The sequence below is a fragment of the Ruditapes philippinarum genome, unplaced genomic scaffold (assembly GCF_026571515.1).
Source record: "Ruditapes philippinarum isolate M1 unplaced genomic scaffold, ASM2657151v2 ctg8663_1_1_1_1, whole genome shotgun sequence".
Taxonomy (NCBI): Eukaryota; Metazoa; Mollusca; class Bivalvia; order Venerida; family Veneridae; genus Ruditapes; species Ruditapes philippinarum.
The window spans coordinates 111,122-124,066 of NW_026855833.1; the positions used below are offsets into that span (position 1 = coordinate 111,122).

The following is a 12,945-nucleotide window of genomic DNA, read 5'->3' on the forward strand; positions in this document are numbered from 1 at the left end:
TTTGTCAACTGATTTACACTGATATCAGAAAAACACGACAAAGACCGTAGCAACATAAACATTATCCGTTATCAAAGCAGATCAACATGTCTAACTTATCTTTATATTACTAAACACCGATGCTCATTGCATATTTATACTTTGAAATGCTATAAATTAAATGGTAAAAATGAGCTGCAATTTGCGATTTACGGCCATTATTTTGTGTGTAGGGCTTGTTGATGTGCAAGAGACAAGATGTTGTGTCAGTAAAAAGTTTACTGGCCAGGTTAGAGCTCTTACAACTCTCCTGAAAAAAGGAAGGACATATCTGGATATAACAGATGTAAGTATGAGTTTTTGTTGTATCTGATATAGAATCTGGCTTAAAAATCAAATACCTATTCTCAGTACTCACCCTCATCGTTTCATCCACTGTTATAAGCCACTGTACTAGGCATCAGTCAGGACATCTGCTTTAACAGGACATCTGCAGCAGAGAGTATTGGATTTAAAGTTTAAGTGGCGAGCTTTGAACGTCAACAAAGTTAACGTCCGTAAAGTTTGCTTTTCCTTGACGCTTTGTCTAGGGGATGATGATGTCGCGGGAATTTATTGCTGCTGATAATAATTTGTATTCTGCCAAGTCAAAAGATGTGTGCGCGTTGAAAACAAATATAACAAATATAAAGTATTGTGTAAATCACAAAAAATTACACCACTCTCCCAAAGAATAAAAAATATTTGTACTTTTCTTTGGAAGTCTTTGCTTTGATTTTGAAAGTTGTTCGATTCAGTTCATTGTTAATTGTTGTTTTTTTTATCTTACAGAACAGATTTCAGCTCGATTATGATTATGATTTGAAGATAGACAGAGAATACGAGTTAACTCAAGCATTTAGCATAGACTGTTTATGATATGGCAATTCATCTAAATAAAACCAAGTTCCTTGTGCCTTAAAACACACACCATGCGCACATATAAAATAAACAAATCGTTGTAATAATGAAAAAATCTGAAACATTTCCACATAAATAATGTTGTCAAAAGACTATGCCATTAAAATTAAGTTTCAGAACTTTTTTCAAGAGAGTATCAAGTATTTTAAATAATATTTAAATGAACTTTTTTGTTTGGTTATATACATGTATCTATCATACCGAAATTCCCTCACTTGTATCTCTGTGCTAGTAACATGCACTTCATCACCGCATTTCAATAATTTTATCTTTGGGATACGGTTTTCATATTCATTCTTTATTTTTTTACTTAGACACAATTTAAAACAATAAGCCAATGGATTTATCAGTCTGTATGCCTCATTTTGGAAAGCGCATGCATATTTTCTATCTGTCTTTTTTCAAATGTTTATATTTGATGTCAGTTATAACCTTTATTTGTAGATGAGAAGTTACTACGTGTTTAACAACATCAACAGAAGAACATAGAATCCGTCACTGTGTGTCAAGTAATTTATTTATTTATTTGGACTTATATCATCAAATATCGTATATAACGTTAAAAAGTTATGCAAATATAAGTTAAGTAGGCTTTAAAACTTTAAAAATAGATAAAGTGACTAATTCTATATTTATGAAGACATTTGCAAATATATTAAGATTTGTTTAGGATGTCGCCAAGTTAAGTAGGCTTTAAAACTTTAAAAATAGGTAGAGTGACCAATTCTTTATTCATGAAGACATGTGCATATCTTGAACTACATTTTTCTATAAATGATATATGGTTTTATCATAGAATATATAATGTACCTGTGTTAAAGTATTTGAAAGCCAGCGAATAAAAACATCGATGTTAGAAAATGCCTTACTTATCATTATGGTTTATGAGTGGGCTTGGCTTGCTTTCAACATTTTGCAAAAAAATGAATTGAATAATTGTAAATACATTCCATTTGTCTGATGCAAGTTCCTTTCTATATCCTGATCGCAGAAGTTTTCTATCAATATAGGCCAGTTACATCTGCAAAACTTTGAAGTAATTGGGTCAGGACAAAATCCTGTACATGTACACATATTGGAGGGAACTATCGGTAACTCGACAACAAGGTTGGAGACTTCATCATATGATTGTACGCCCATATCTTCCACTTCATATGGAACAACCGCCGAAGGTAATTTATCTATAATCAACGTGTATTTAATATTCTGTAAATTAAATACATCTTATAAAGAATAAGGAAGTATCTTGTATTTGTTCAACTGAGTAGGATGAATGCGATTTATGTAAATTTTAATTTGAAAGAACAGTTTGCACCGAGTGATCTAAACGAATTCAAGTGATTTTCGTATAAAATGATAAAATTTACATGATTTTAGTACAGATGATGTTGTGCACTTGACATAATTATTTTACCTTGTGTCCGTGTGTTATCCATCATTATTATTGGTTTTGAAACTGTAACATTCAAGTTGCTTATATATATATGTTTGATAATGTATTCATAGAAATTATTTTCCTGAATAAAAATGTTGTAAATTCAACTATCTTATCATTTGAAGTAAGTGCAAAATATAAAAAGCATCTATGAAATTTAGTTTTCATTTGAAATACGAGTTTTTATTCACATCATCATGTTTGTTATATTCATTAATGCAATGACCACAAAACATGTAAAAAAAAATTCTTAGAACCCAACCTTTGATAATTTTTCGGGATATGTGTGTATATAATTTTATATACATTTTTCAGAAATGTTTGCTTGCTTTGTATACAATTTTATGTTATATTATAACTTTCATATCAGCATTGTTTTATATGTTTATATGTCATTTATTATTAAATGGCCATTTCACAATTTTATGTTAGTTTGATAACTTTCATATCAACATTGTATTATATGTTTTTCCGTCATTTATTATTAAATGGCCATTTCAATTTCAAAGTGTAGTTGTTATTCTTGAAAATTATCAAACAGAGAAAACTTCTTCAGGCAAAGATACAACAAATTGAAATGTTGACATAAATATGAATTTCAGAGACGGTTGAATGAAATGTTTTCAGAAGAAAATAGTTTTGTTTGCAAGTGTTTGATTCAAATGTTATGTTACTAATAATTCATAACCTTTTAATGTTGAAATGTTTGTTTACCTTGAAGGTAATACAGTCTCCAAAACACTTCTGTATAGTAATTACACTCAGTATCAGTTGAGCGGTCCAAACGTATTCGAAATTCCAAAGGCATGTTTGACGGTAAATATTCCTTTTTATAACCTTAAATATGAAATTTATAAATTCATTTTGTGATTTGGAAAAGGGACAAAACAATAAAATGAGATAAAAAAATCTTCTAAACAATTACATAGCAATTTCATTCGAGGACAAAACGAGTATGTAATCTTGTCTGAGTTTCCTATGTATTCTTACGGATTTGTGTGATAATTACAGTAACGTGTTGATGAACGAGAACAATACATTCAGTTAGCTTACGTTTTTATGCTACTCAAATTTGTCGTTGAAAATGCACACAGCATTCATTGGTATAAATTTTCCAATCAAGACTTCACAAAAACGATGCGTGTTATGTATTATTTTTCTATATTTCAATAAAGGTTTTGAATAGGACACATGAGGACAGTTTCAATACAATTCAAATGTTTTTATGACATTTTTTTATTTTTCAGACAGCTCAGCCAGTTGGGAAGTAATGCACTAGGAGTTCTGTGCACATGCTAGATCCAAGGCTTATGAATAAAAATTAAAAACAAACAAACCCATAAAATATTACTTTTACGATAAGCGTACCATGTAAATTACATTTGTTCTTTTTATAGGAAAAAAGGTTTTGAGATTGTTTGATATATGAATTTATTTACAAATAATTTACTGCTAGTGCACGATGAATACATACAGCTATTACGATAAGCGAGTAACCTGTAGTTTGTTAGCTCATGAATCGCACCAAAGTATCTCATTAATATTCAAAGTATTTGCTCTAAGATTGTTTAGCCTAATTAAAAAAAACAACAACAACATTTGGTAAATCCAGATCTGACTTGTACTTCTTTGCATGCACTGTAAAATAGCATTGAGTTCTTATTTAAAAACGTATGTATATTGGATGCGTGTACTTTTAGATAATGGGGACATTGTTCTGGTTAAAAAAATAGCCCCCTTTTATATAGTTAAGCGAGGTTAAACGTATGTATGGAAAGCCTTGACTTACTTATGATTATATCATGAATATATTATGTGGAAGCATCCTTATATGAATTCAACCGAACGATATATGCGGTCAATATGTCTTTATATGATTTCGACATATCATTATACAATGTGCATTTATGAATATAATATGTGGTCGCATAATTGACATCTTATAAAGCCACACATACATCATATATTGTTTAATAAAGACGATTCTACATAATATAGTGTTATTTTGACGCTATATAAGAATGGTACCACATAGTATATTCGTAATCGTATAATGAAACACTGACATCATATAAGAACAGACTGATATAATATACTGTTATTATGAAGCTATATAAAGATAGTTCCACATAAAATATTCATTAATGCAATCGTATCATGATAGATTGACATCATATATTTAAGACACATTGACATCATATATTGTTCAGTTCAATTTATGTAAGGATGATGCCACGTAATATATTCATGTGTGCACATTATATAAAGAAAGGTTGACTAAATAGATTGTTATTTGGACATAACAACGTTCAGTTCTATCATTATAAAACAGTCAATGCTTTCCATACGTAATATAGTTTTTTTTATATTTTGGTTTGATTATGTAACGGGTCTGATGCATTTTATGCATTTTCAACTATGTTTATGTTCAAATGAAAGGTTTTAGTGTTGATCCTTTTCTTATTTAAAGTTTTACATTGTTTAATCAGGATTATAAATTAATGTCCAAGGCATTACTATTAACTATTACGAGCGTATCAGCACCGTCAATAAAATTCCTGGCACAATTATTTGTTTAGTCTTTCCTGTGGCATTGACATAATCGTACCTGTCTTGTCACAGTATAAATCGAGAACTATTATGAAAATAATTGAATTTCCGTATGGTTACGTTTCCCCTTAAATTCAATTTTTAAATCTGCACAGACATTCGTAAAGGTAGTATTTTATTCGGCTCTTCAAAGTAAACAGTGCAAAGCTGACCATTCCTTCACAGCCATTCCATTTTATGCGTGCGTAAAAACTCGCTTGCGTCTGTTTTGATGTGTTTTTTTATAAATAGATTAATTCATTGCTGATTGAAACAATTTAGCGTATATGATATAGCAGCCTTTTGTTCATATATTTATGAATAGCGTTGATCACATCATTGCCGAGGTGTCGATCATTTGCATGGTGACTTAGCGACCAGGCGGCCTAGCGGAAGTTCAAAAGTTTAGGATGCTTGATCCGATAGGTTATAGGCCGCAAACTTCACAGATTTAGATGTGTTTTTTTTCTTTTGTGCAAGAATTTCAGAATGGTTTAGCAAATTAAAGCATTTGATTATTTGATATATAAATTTTTACACCACGCAGTGAAGTATTGTAAGCTATTAGACCTACTATTTTAAGAAGTTAACATTACCATTTTGGAAAAGGAAAGAACAACAAAATGCAGAAGATACATTGAAACCTCTCTTTATTAAAAAACAACTATATATAAACAAATACATTGTATTACAACATCGCACATGCAACTACAAAAAAGTCAATATTATGAACAGGAATTGACTGTGAATATAGATATGTACAAAGTAATTATTCTTATCAATGTCTTTAACATAAACAAGACACGAAAATGATTAATTATTGGCAGTTTATTAAAATCAAATACATATAAACAAGGCAAGAAAATGAATGATTGTTGGCAGTTTCGTAAAATTGAAAATAAACCAAAATATATACATAAGTTAACAAATGCACATTGTTATGTATGCAACATATTACATGTATATAATTTATATCTGACCAGTTGGTATTTCCAATATTATCATTGTTCTATTTTTAGAACATAAACTACATGTATGTACTAGAAGGTTCTTAACTGTTGTAGAAAACTCATGCATTATATTTAGATAGAAACTTCTGGAATGATCTTTATTGTTGAAGTTGCTAGATTATGATTACTTGAGAACATAGACCTTTCTGGAAACTTCTTAGTTAATATATATAAGGAGACATTTTTCATTAAATCTTAACTTTAAGTCATCAGTTACCTTTTAAGTCATCAGTGATCTTTTTAGAAATCAATATATTTGGAGTATTATTCAACTTGGAAATTAAGTGATTTATTGGAGCTTGGATTATTAATTATTCTTGTGGATTTTATTGTGGGAATTTATTCTAAAGTGTTCTTGGATTTTTAACTTGGATTTAACTGTGCTATTAAAAAAGGATCATTCCAGGATCAGACTAGACATTTGTAATTTTTATTTGGACTTCAGGTATTTGTAAAGATAATTTGTATTTTATTTTTTTTCTTTAATAATTTTTCTGTAATAAATTTGTTATTGTTACAAGTTTGTTGCTGGCTTTTCTTTCTCGTTACGCCTGGCTCGTAACAGAAATTGGGGGCTCGTCCGGGATTGAATATTTCTTTTGGCTACATTATTGGAAATTATTACCATTTATTCTACATTTTATTATTACCGTATTTACTCATCTGAGTTGATATCATAGTTGTTCTATTAAGTGTACCTTTCATTTTGAAATTTTTGAAACACATCACTTTCTGAGTTTAAAAACCAGGCAGCAAGCAGTCATGTCTTTTAATTTAGAAAAGTTTGTAGCTGACCTTCCCAGGAGGTATTAGATTTGGCTAAGAAAACTGATTTGCTCGATCTTGCAAAAAAGTATAATTTATTAGAATTAAATCTTCAATGCGTAAACAAGAAATTAAAAATCTTCTGATTCATTATTTTGTGGATGAAGATATTTTTGGAGAAGATGCACTTTCTCAGATTGTTGAAAAAGCACTCTGAAATTTCTGAAATAAAGATAAAAGAGCTTGAATTACAATTTAAATTTGAACTAGAAAAAATGCAGTTTGAAAAAGAAAGGGAAGAAAAAGAAAGGGAAGAAAAAGAAAGGGAAAGGCAGTTTGAAAAAGAAAAGAGAAGAGAGAAAATTAGAAAAGAAAGAGTAAGAGAGAGAATTTCAGTTAAGAATGAGAGAATTAGAAATCAAAGAGAGAACAAATCAGTTTGAACATAGAATAAATTCAAATTTGATGTCACTTAAAATATTAGGCTTGTTCCACCTTTCCAAGAAAAAGAAGTTGATAAGTATTTTCTTCATTTTGAAAAGGTTGCTGAAAATTTAAAATGGCCAAAAGAGCACTGGACATTACTTTTACAGAGCGTCTTAATTGGTAAAGCTCGCGAAATCTATACACATCTTACTGTTGAACAAAGCTCTAATTTATGATAATGTAAAAGAATTAATTTCTGAAAGTTACGAGTTAGTACCAGAGGCCTACAGGCAAAAATTCAGAAATTCTAAGAAAGAAATTGGTCAAACCCATGTCGAATTTGCAAGAGAAAAAGAACAACTTTTTGATCGGTGGTGTCTATCTAAGAAAATTAATAAAAATCATGAAAAGCTTAGACAGCTCATGTTAGTTGAAGAGTTTAAACGTTGCATTCACTCTGATGTTAAATCTTTCTTAGATGAAAAACAGGTAGAAACTTTGGAAGAAGCTGCCCGTCTAGCCTGATGATTATTCTTTAACCCACAAAGTCTCATTTTTAAATAAAGGGAAGTCCACACCCTCACATTTTAATTCCAAGTTCAGTTCTGGTAATATATCTGGCTTATCTAGTCAGTCAAATACTCCCAAAACCAAAGTCATCTGATGAACATAAAGGTCATAGTCCCTTATCTCGTCCTACATGCAATTATTGCAAGAAAACTGGACATCTTATTTCTGATTGCTTTACCTTAAAAAGGAGGCAACAACAACGTGATGAGGCCAAACCCACAGGTCTTACCACTTCAAGGTCTGAACCTCAGTCTTGTATTGATAACAATGCAATTTTGAAGGTCAAAGAACCCAAGTCTGATTCTATAATGGAGATTTATGAACCATTCCTTTCGGAAGGTTCCGTGTCACTTATCGGTGACACTTGCCCACCTACTCCTATTACAATTTTAAGAGACACAGGAGCTTCTCAATCTCTTATTTTAGCAGATACACTGCCTTTTTCTGAGAAGACTTCTTCTGGATCTAGTGTCCTTATTCAGGGTGTAGAGTGTGGTTTTTCTAATGTCCCTCTCCATAATATTTTATTTGTCCTCAGATTTGGTAACTGGGCCGGTGGCTGTAGGTATAAGATCTTTCTTACCCTTTAAAGGTGTTCATTTATTGCTAGGTAATGACTTAGCTGGAGATAAGGTAGTGGTTAATCCACTTGTAACTGACACTCCTTGTGTGGATCAGATACCTGATCCCATTGAGCAGGAAATTCCTGACCTTTACCCTTCATGTGCAGTTACTCGAGCTATGGCTAAGAAGGCCATTCAAGAAGACAATTTTTGTTCAGATATTGACTTAGGCTGATACTTTTATAGGTCAGTCTTTTGATAATGAAATAAATTTTTCTCACACTCCTACTCTGCCTGAAACTCAGACAGATTTTTCAATATCTGATTTTTCTACACCAAGATTAAAGATCAAGGTCATGATACGCTGTCAAGGTCACAGCTTATTCAGGAACAACAAAATGATCCTGAGATTTCTGTCCTTTTTCAAAAGGCTTTTTAGTGAAGATGAAGCTTTACAAGTCCCTGTTTGTTATTATGAAAAGAATGGGATTTTAATGAGAAAAATGGCGACCGCCCGATGTCCCTGCTGAAGAGGAGTGGACAGTTAATCACCAAATTGTGGTCCCTAAATCATATCGCCAGGAAATATTAAGCTTGGCTCATGAAACAACCCATGGCAGGTCATTTAGGTGTTAATAAAACCTACCATAAAATTCTCAGTCATTTTTATTGGCCTGGCCTTAAAGCAGATGTATCTAGGTACTGTAAATCTTGTCATACTTGTCAGATGGTTGAAAACCTAACCAGACAATACCTAAAGCTCATTTACAGCCTATATTCCTGCATTTGATGAACCTTTTAGTAGAGTTATTATTGACTGTGTAGGTCCATTACCAAAAACTAAATCAGGTTCTCAGTACTTATTAACTATTATGTGTGCTTCTACCCGCTTCCCTGAAGCTATTCCTTTAAGGAATATTAAAGCCAAAACTATTATTAAGGCTCTTGTGAAATTTTTCACTTTTGTTGGTTTACCTAAATCAGTACAGTCTGATCAAGGGTCAAACTTTATGTCTGGTATTTTCAGCAGCAGGTCATGCATGAGTTAGGAATTACTCAATATAGGTCTTCAGCCTATCATCCTGAAAGTCAAGGTGCATTAGAAAGATTTCACCAGACTCTGAAAAATATGATTAGGTCATATTGTTTTGACACTGAAAAAGACTGGGATGAAGGCATCCATTTATTGTTATTTGCTGTAAGAGAAATCTGTTCAGGAATCTCTTGGCTTCAGCCCTTTTGAATTAGTATTTGGTCACACTGTCCGAGGACCCTTAAAAACTTCTAAAAGAGAAATTTTCCTGTCTGAAGATGACATATCTTTAAATTTGCTTCAATATGTATCAGATTTTCGAAATAGGTTGACTAATGCATGTGAGTCAGCTAGGCTTAATTTAAAATCAACACAAAGTAAAATGAAATCAAGGTATGATGAGAATGCTCTGGAAAGAAGTTTTTAACCCTGGTGATAGAGTACTTGCTCTTTTACCTATACCTGGAAAACCATTACAAGGCAAGATACTTTGGTCCTTATACTATTGAAAAGAAAGTCAGTGACCTTAATTATATTATTAATACTCCTGGGAGGCGAAAGCAAAAACAAATGTGTCACATAAATATGTTAAAAGAATATTTTGACAGAGATAGCGAAATTAGTAAACCTATATCTTTTGTAAAACTCTGTTCCACAAAATCAATGTTCAATTTGAATCTAATATGTGTGAAAATTTTGAAAAAGTCTGATCCTGGTTCAGCGAAGCTTGAAAACTCTGATATTCTGAAAATCTCGATGAAAAAACTTGCTCACTTAGAACCGTCGAAACGAGATGAACTGAAACAGCTTATTTATGAATATGAACACTTATTTCCTGATATTCCCACACGAACTGACAAAATACATCATGACGTCATTCTTGAAAACTCTGAACAAATAAAACAGCATCCATATAGAACAATCCTGTAAAACAAAAGTACCTAAGACAAGAAGTTCAGTATTTATTGGATAATGACTTTATTGAACCAAGTCAAAGCAATTATAGCTCTCCATGTATTCTTGTACGAAATCAAATGGAACATATAGAATGTGTACAGATTATCGTAAAGTGAACTCTGTAACAAAAAACTGATTCATTTCCTATACCAAGAATTGATGACTGTATTGACAAAATTGGAAAAGCAAAGTATGTTAAAAGTTTGATCTTCTAAAAGGATTCTGGCAAGTTCCACTTACTGATAGAGCTAAAGAAATATCAGCCTTTGTAACACCAGACGGCTTGTATCAATATAAAGTCATGCCATTTGGTATGAAAAACTCACCAGCAACTTTTCAGAGGCTAATAAACATGGTAATATCTGGTCTACACGGATGTGACGCATACATTGATGACGCAATCATCTATTCTGATGAATGGGAGGAACATCTCAAAACTATACGAGCATTCTTCGACCGACTTAGTGATGCTAAATTGACAGTTAACCTTGCAAAAAGTGAATTTTGTCATGCAATTTTAACATTTTTAGGACATGTAGTGGGACAGGGTAAAGTTAAACCAATAGAAGCTAAGGTCAAAGCTATCTCTGAATTTCCTGTGCCAACTTGTAAAAGACAACTGATGCGATTTCTTGGTATGGCAGGGTATTATCGTAAATTTTGTAATAATTTTTCGGTTATTGCAGAACATTGACAAATTTGCTAAAGAAAAGAAACAAATTCATTTGGAATGACAAGTGTCAAATGGCATTTGACAGCCTTAAAGCCATACTTAAGAGTGCACCAGTTCTCTTGGCACCAGATTTTAATAAAAACTTTAAGTTAGCTGTAGATGCTAGTGACATAGGTGCTGGAAGTGTATTGATCCAAGAAGACAACAATGGTGTTGACCATCCTGTTTGTTACTTTTCTAAAAGTTTAATGAACATCAGAAAAATTACTCTACTATAGAGAAAGAGTGCCTTGCTCTTATTCTTGCTATTCAGCATTTTGAAGTTTATCTAACTTCTTCAAAGTTGCCTGTTGTTGTCTTTAGTTGATCACAACCCCCTCACTTTCTTGCATAAATTTAAAAACAAAAATCAAAAGGTTGTTGAGGTGGAGCTTATTTTTGCAAGAATATAGTCTTGACATTAGACACATTAAAGGGAAAGATAATTTGATCCCTGATGCACTTTCACGTGTCTAAAACTGTTATTTGCAGTATTTTAAATTTAACATTTATATGATATGATTGATTATTTTTTTTTTGTGTTTGCTATTGTTTGTAATAGCATTTATATGATATGATTGGTTATTTTTTTGTTGTTGTTTGCTATTGTTTGTAATACACATATATATGAATGTATAAAATTGTTTTACATTTCTCCTATGTTATTTGTAAGTTACATTGTTTGAATTTATGTAAAAGAAATATTCATTTCATTCATATTTCTTTTTCTTGAAGAGGGGAAGTGTTATGTATGCAACATATTACATGTATATAATTTATATCTGACCAGTTGGTATTTCCAATATTATCATTGTTCTATTTTTAGAAACATAAACTACATGTATGTACTAGAAGGTTCTTAACTGTTGTAGAAACTCATGCATTATATTTAGATAGAAACTTCTGGAATGATCTTTATTGTTGAAGTTGCTAGATTATGATTACTTGAAACATAATAGACCTTTCTGGAAACTTCTTAGTTAATATATATAAGGAGACATTTTTCATTAATCTTAACTTTAAGTCATCAGTTACCTTTTAAGTCATCAGTGATCTTTTAGAAATCAATATATTTGGAGTATTATTCAACTTGGAAATTAAGTGATTTATTGGAGCTTGGATTATTAATTATTCTTGTGGATTTTTATTGTGGGAATTTATTCTAAAGTGTTCTTGGATTTTAACTTGGATTTAACTGTGCTATTAAAAAGGATCATTCCAAGGATCAGACTAGACATTTGTAATTTTTATTTGGATTTCAGGTATTTGTAAAGATAATTTGTTATTTTATTTTTTTTTCTTTAATAATTTTTCTGTAATAAATTTGTTATTGTTACAAGTTTGTTGCTGGCTTTTCTTTCTCGTTACGCCTGGCTCGTAACAACATTATCATGTATTTACAAGAAATTTTGTATTTACAAGTAGATTAAGAAGTAAATGTTATAAAAGTATATCGCAATTACTCTTATAACATGCATAAAAGAATTAATGCCCTCCACAACGTAATTTTTCTGATGAGTTGTTCTTGATTGCTTTTACTTCACATTGAAAAACGATGATAACTAAAAGGCAATCAATATTAAAACAATTCATTAAGCATCGATGCCACTGTAACACTTATTTCAATAAACTACGACACAACACAATTTTTTTAGAATCTTTTAAACTCCCTTTTCAAAACAAGACCAGCGTCTTTTGCCATACTGTAAAATGCAGAATTCTTGTTATCCAGTAACATTTTAGGACTGTCGAATTCTTTTACACTCCCTGGTCTAACACAAGAATTCTGTAAAGAAAAATAACAACGATATTGACGATAACTTAATAATCTAAAAAAAGTCGTGCCGGCGGATTTGATTTCTAGTCTGAATCAAAAATGTGAATTGGTACCGTAGTGGAATCAGGGAAAATCGGCATATTCTTATTACATGTACATCATATACTCT

At 31.3% G+C, this 12,945-nt stretch overlaps 1 long non-coding RNA gene across 1 annotated transcript; it reads left to right on the top strand.

Moving 5' to 3' along the window:
- Positions 1–1,383: 1,383 nt before the first annotated feature.
- Positions 1,384–3,958, top strand: LOC132744533 (uncharacterized). The gene is made up of 4 exons (XR_009627710.1): positions 1,384–1,448; positions 1,950–2,111; positions 3,096–3,190; positions 3,622–3,958. It is a non-coding gene; the product is annotated as an uncharacterized LOC132744533 (long non-coding RNA).
- Positions 3,959–12,945: the final 8,987 nt, after the last annotated feature.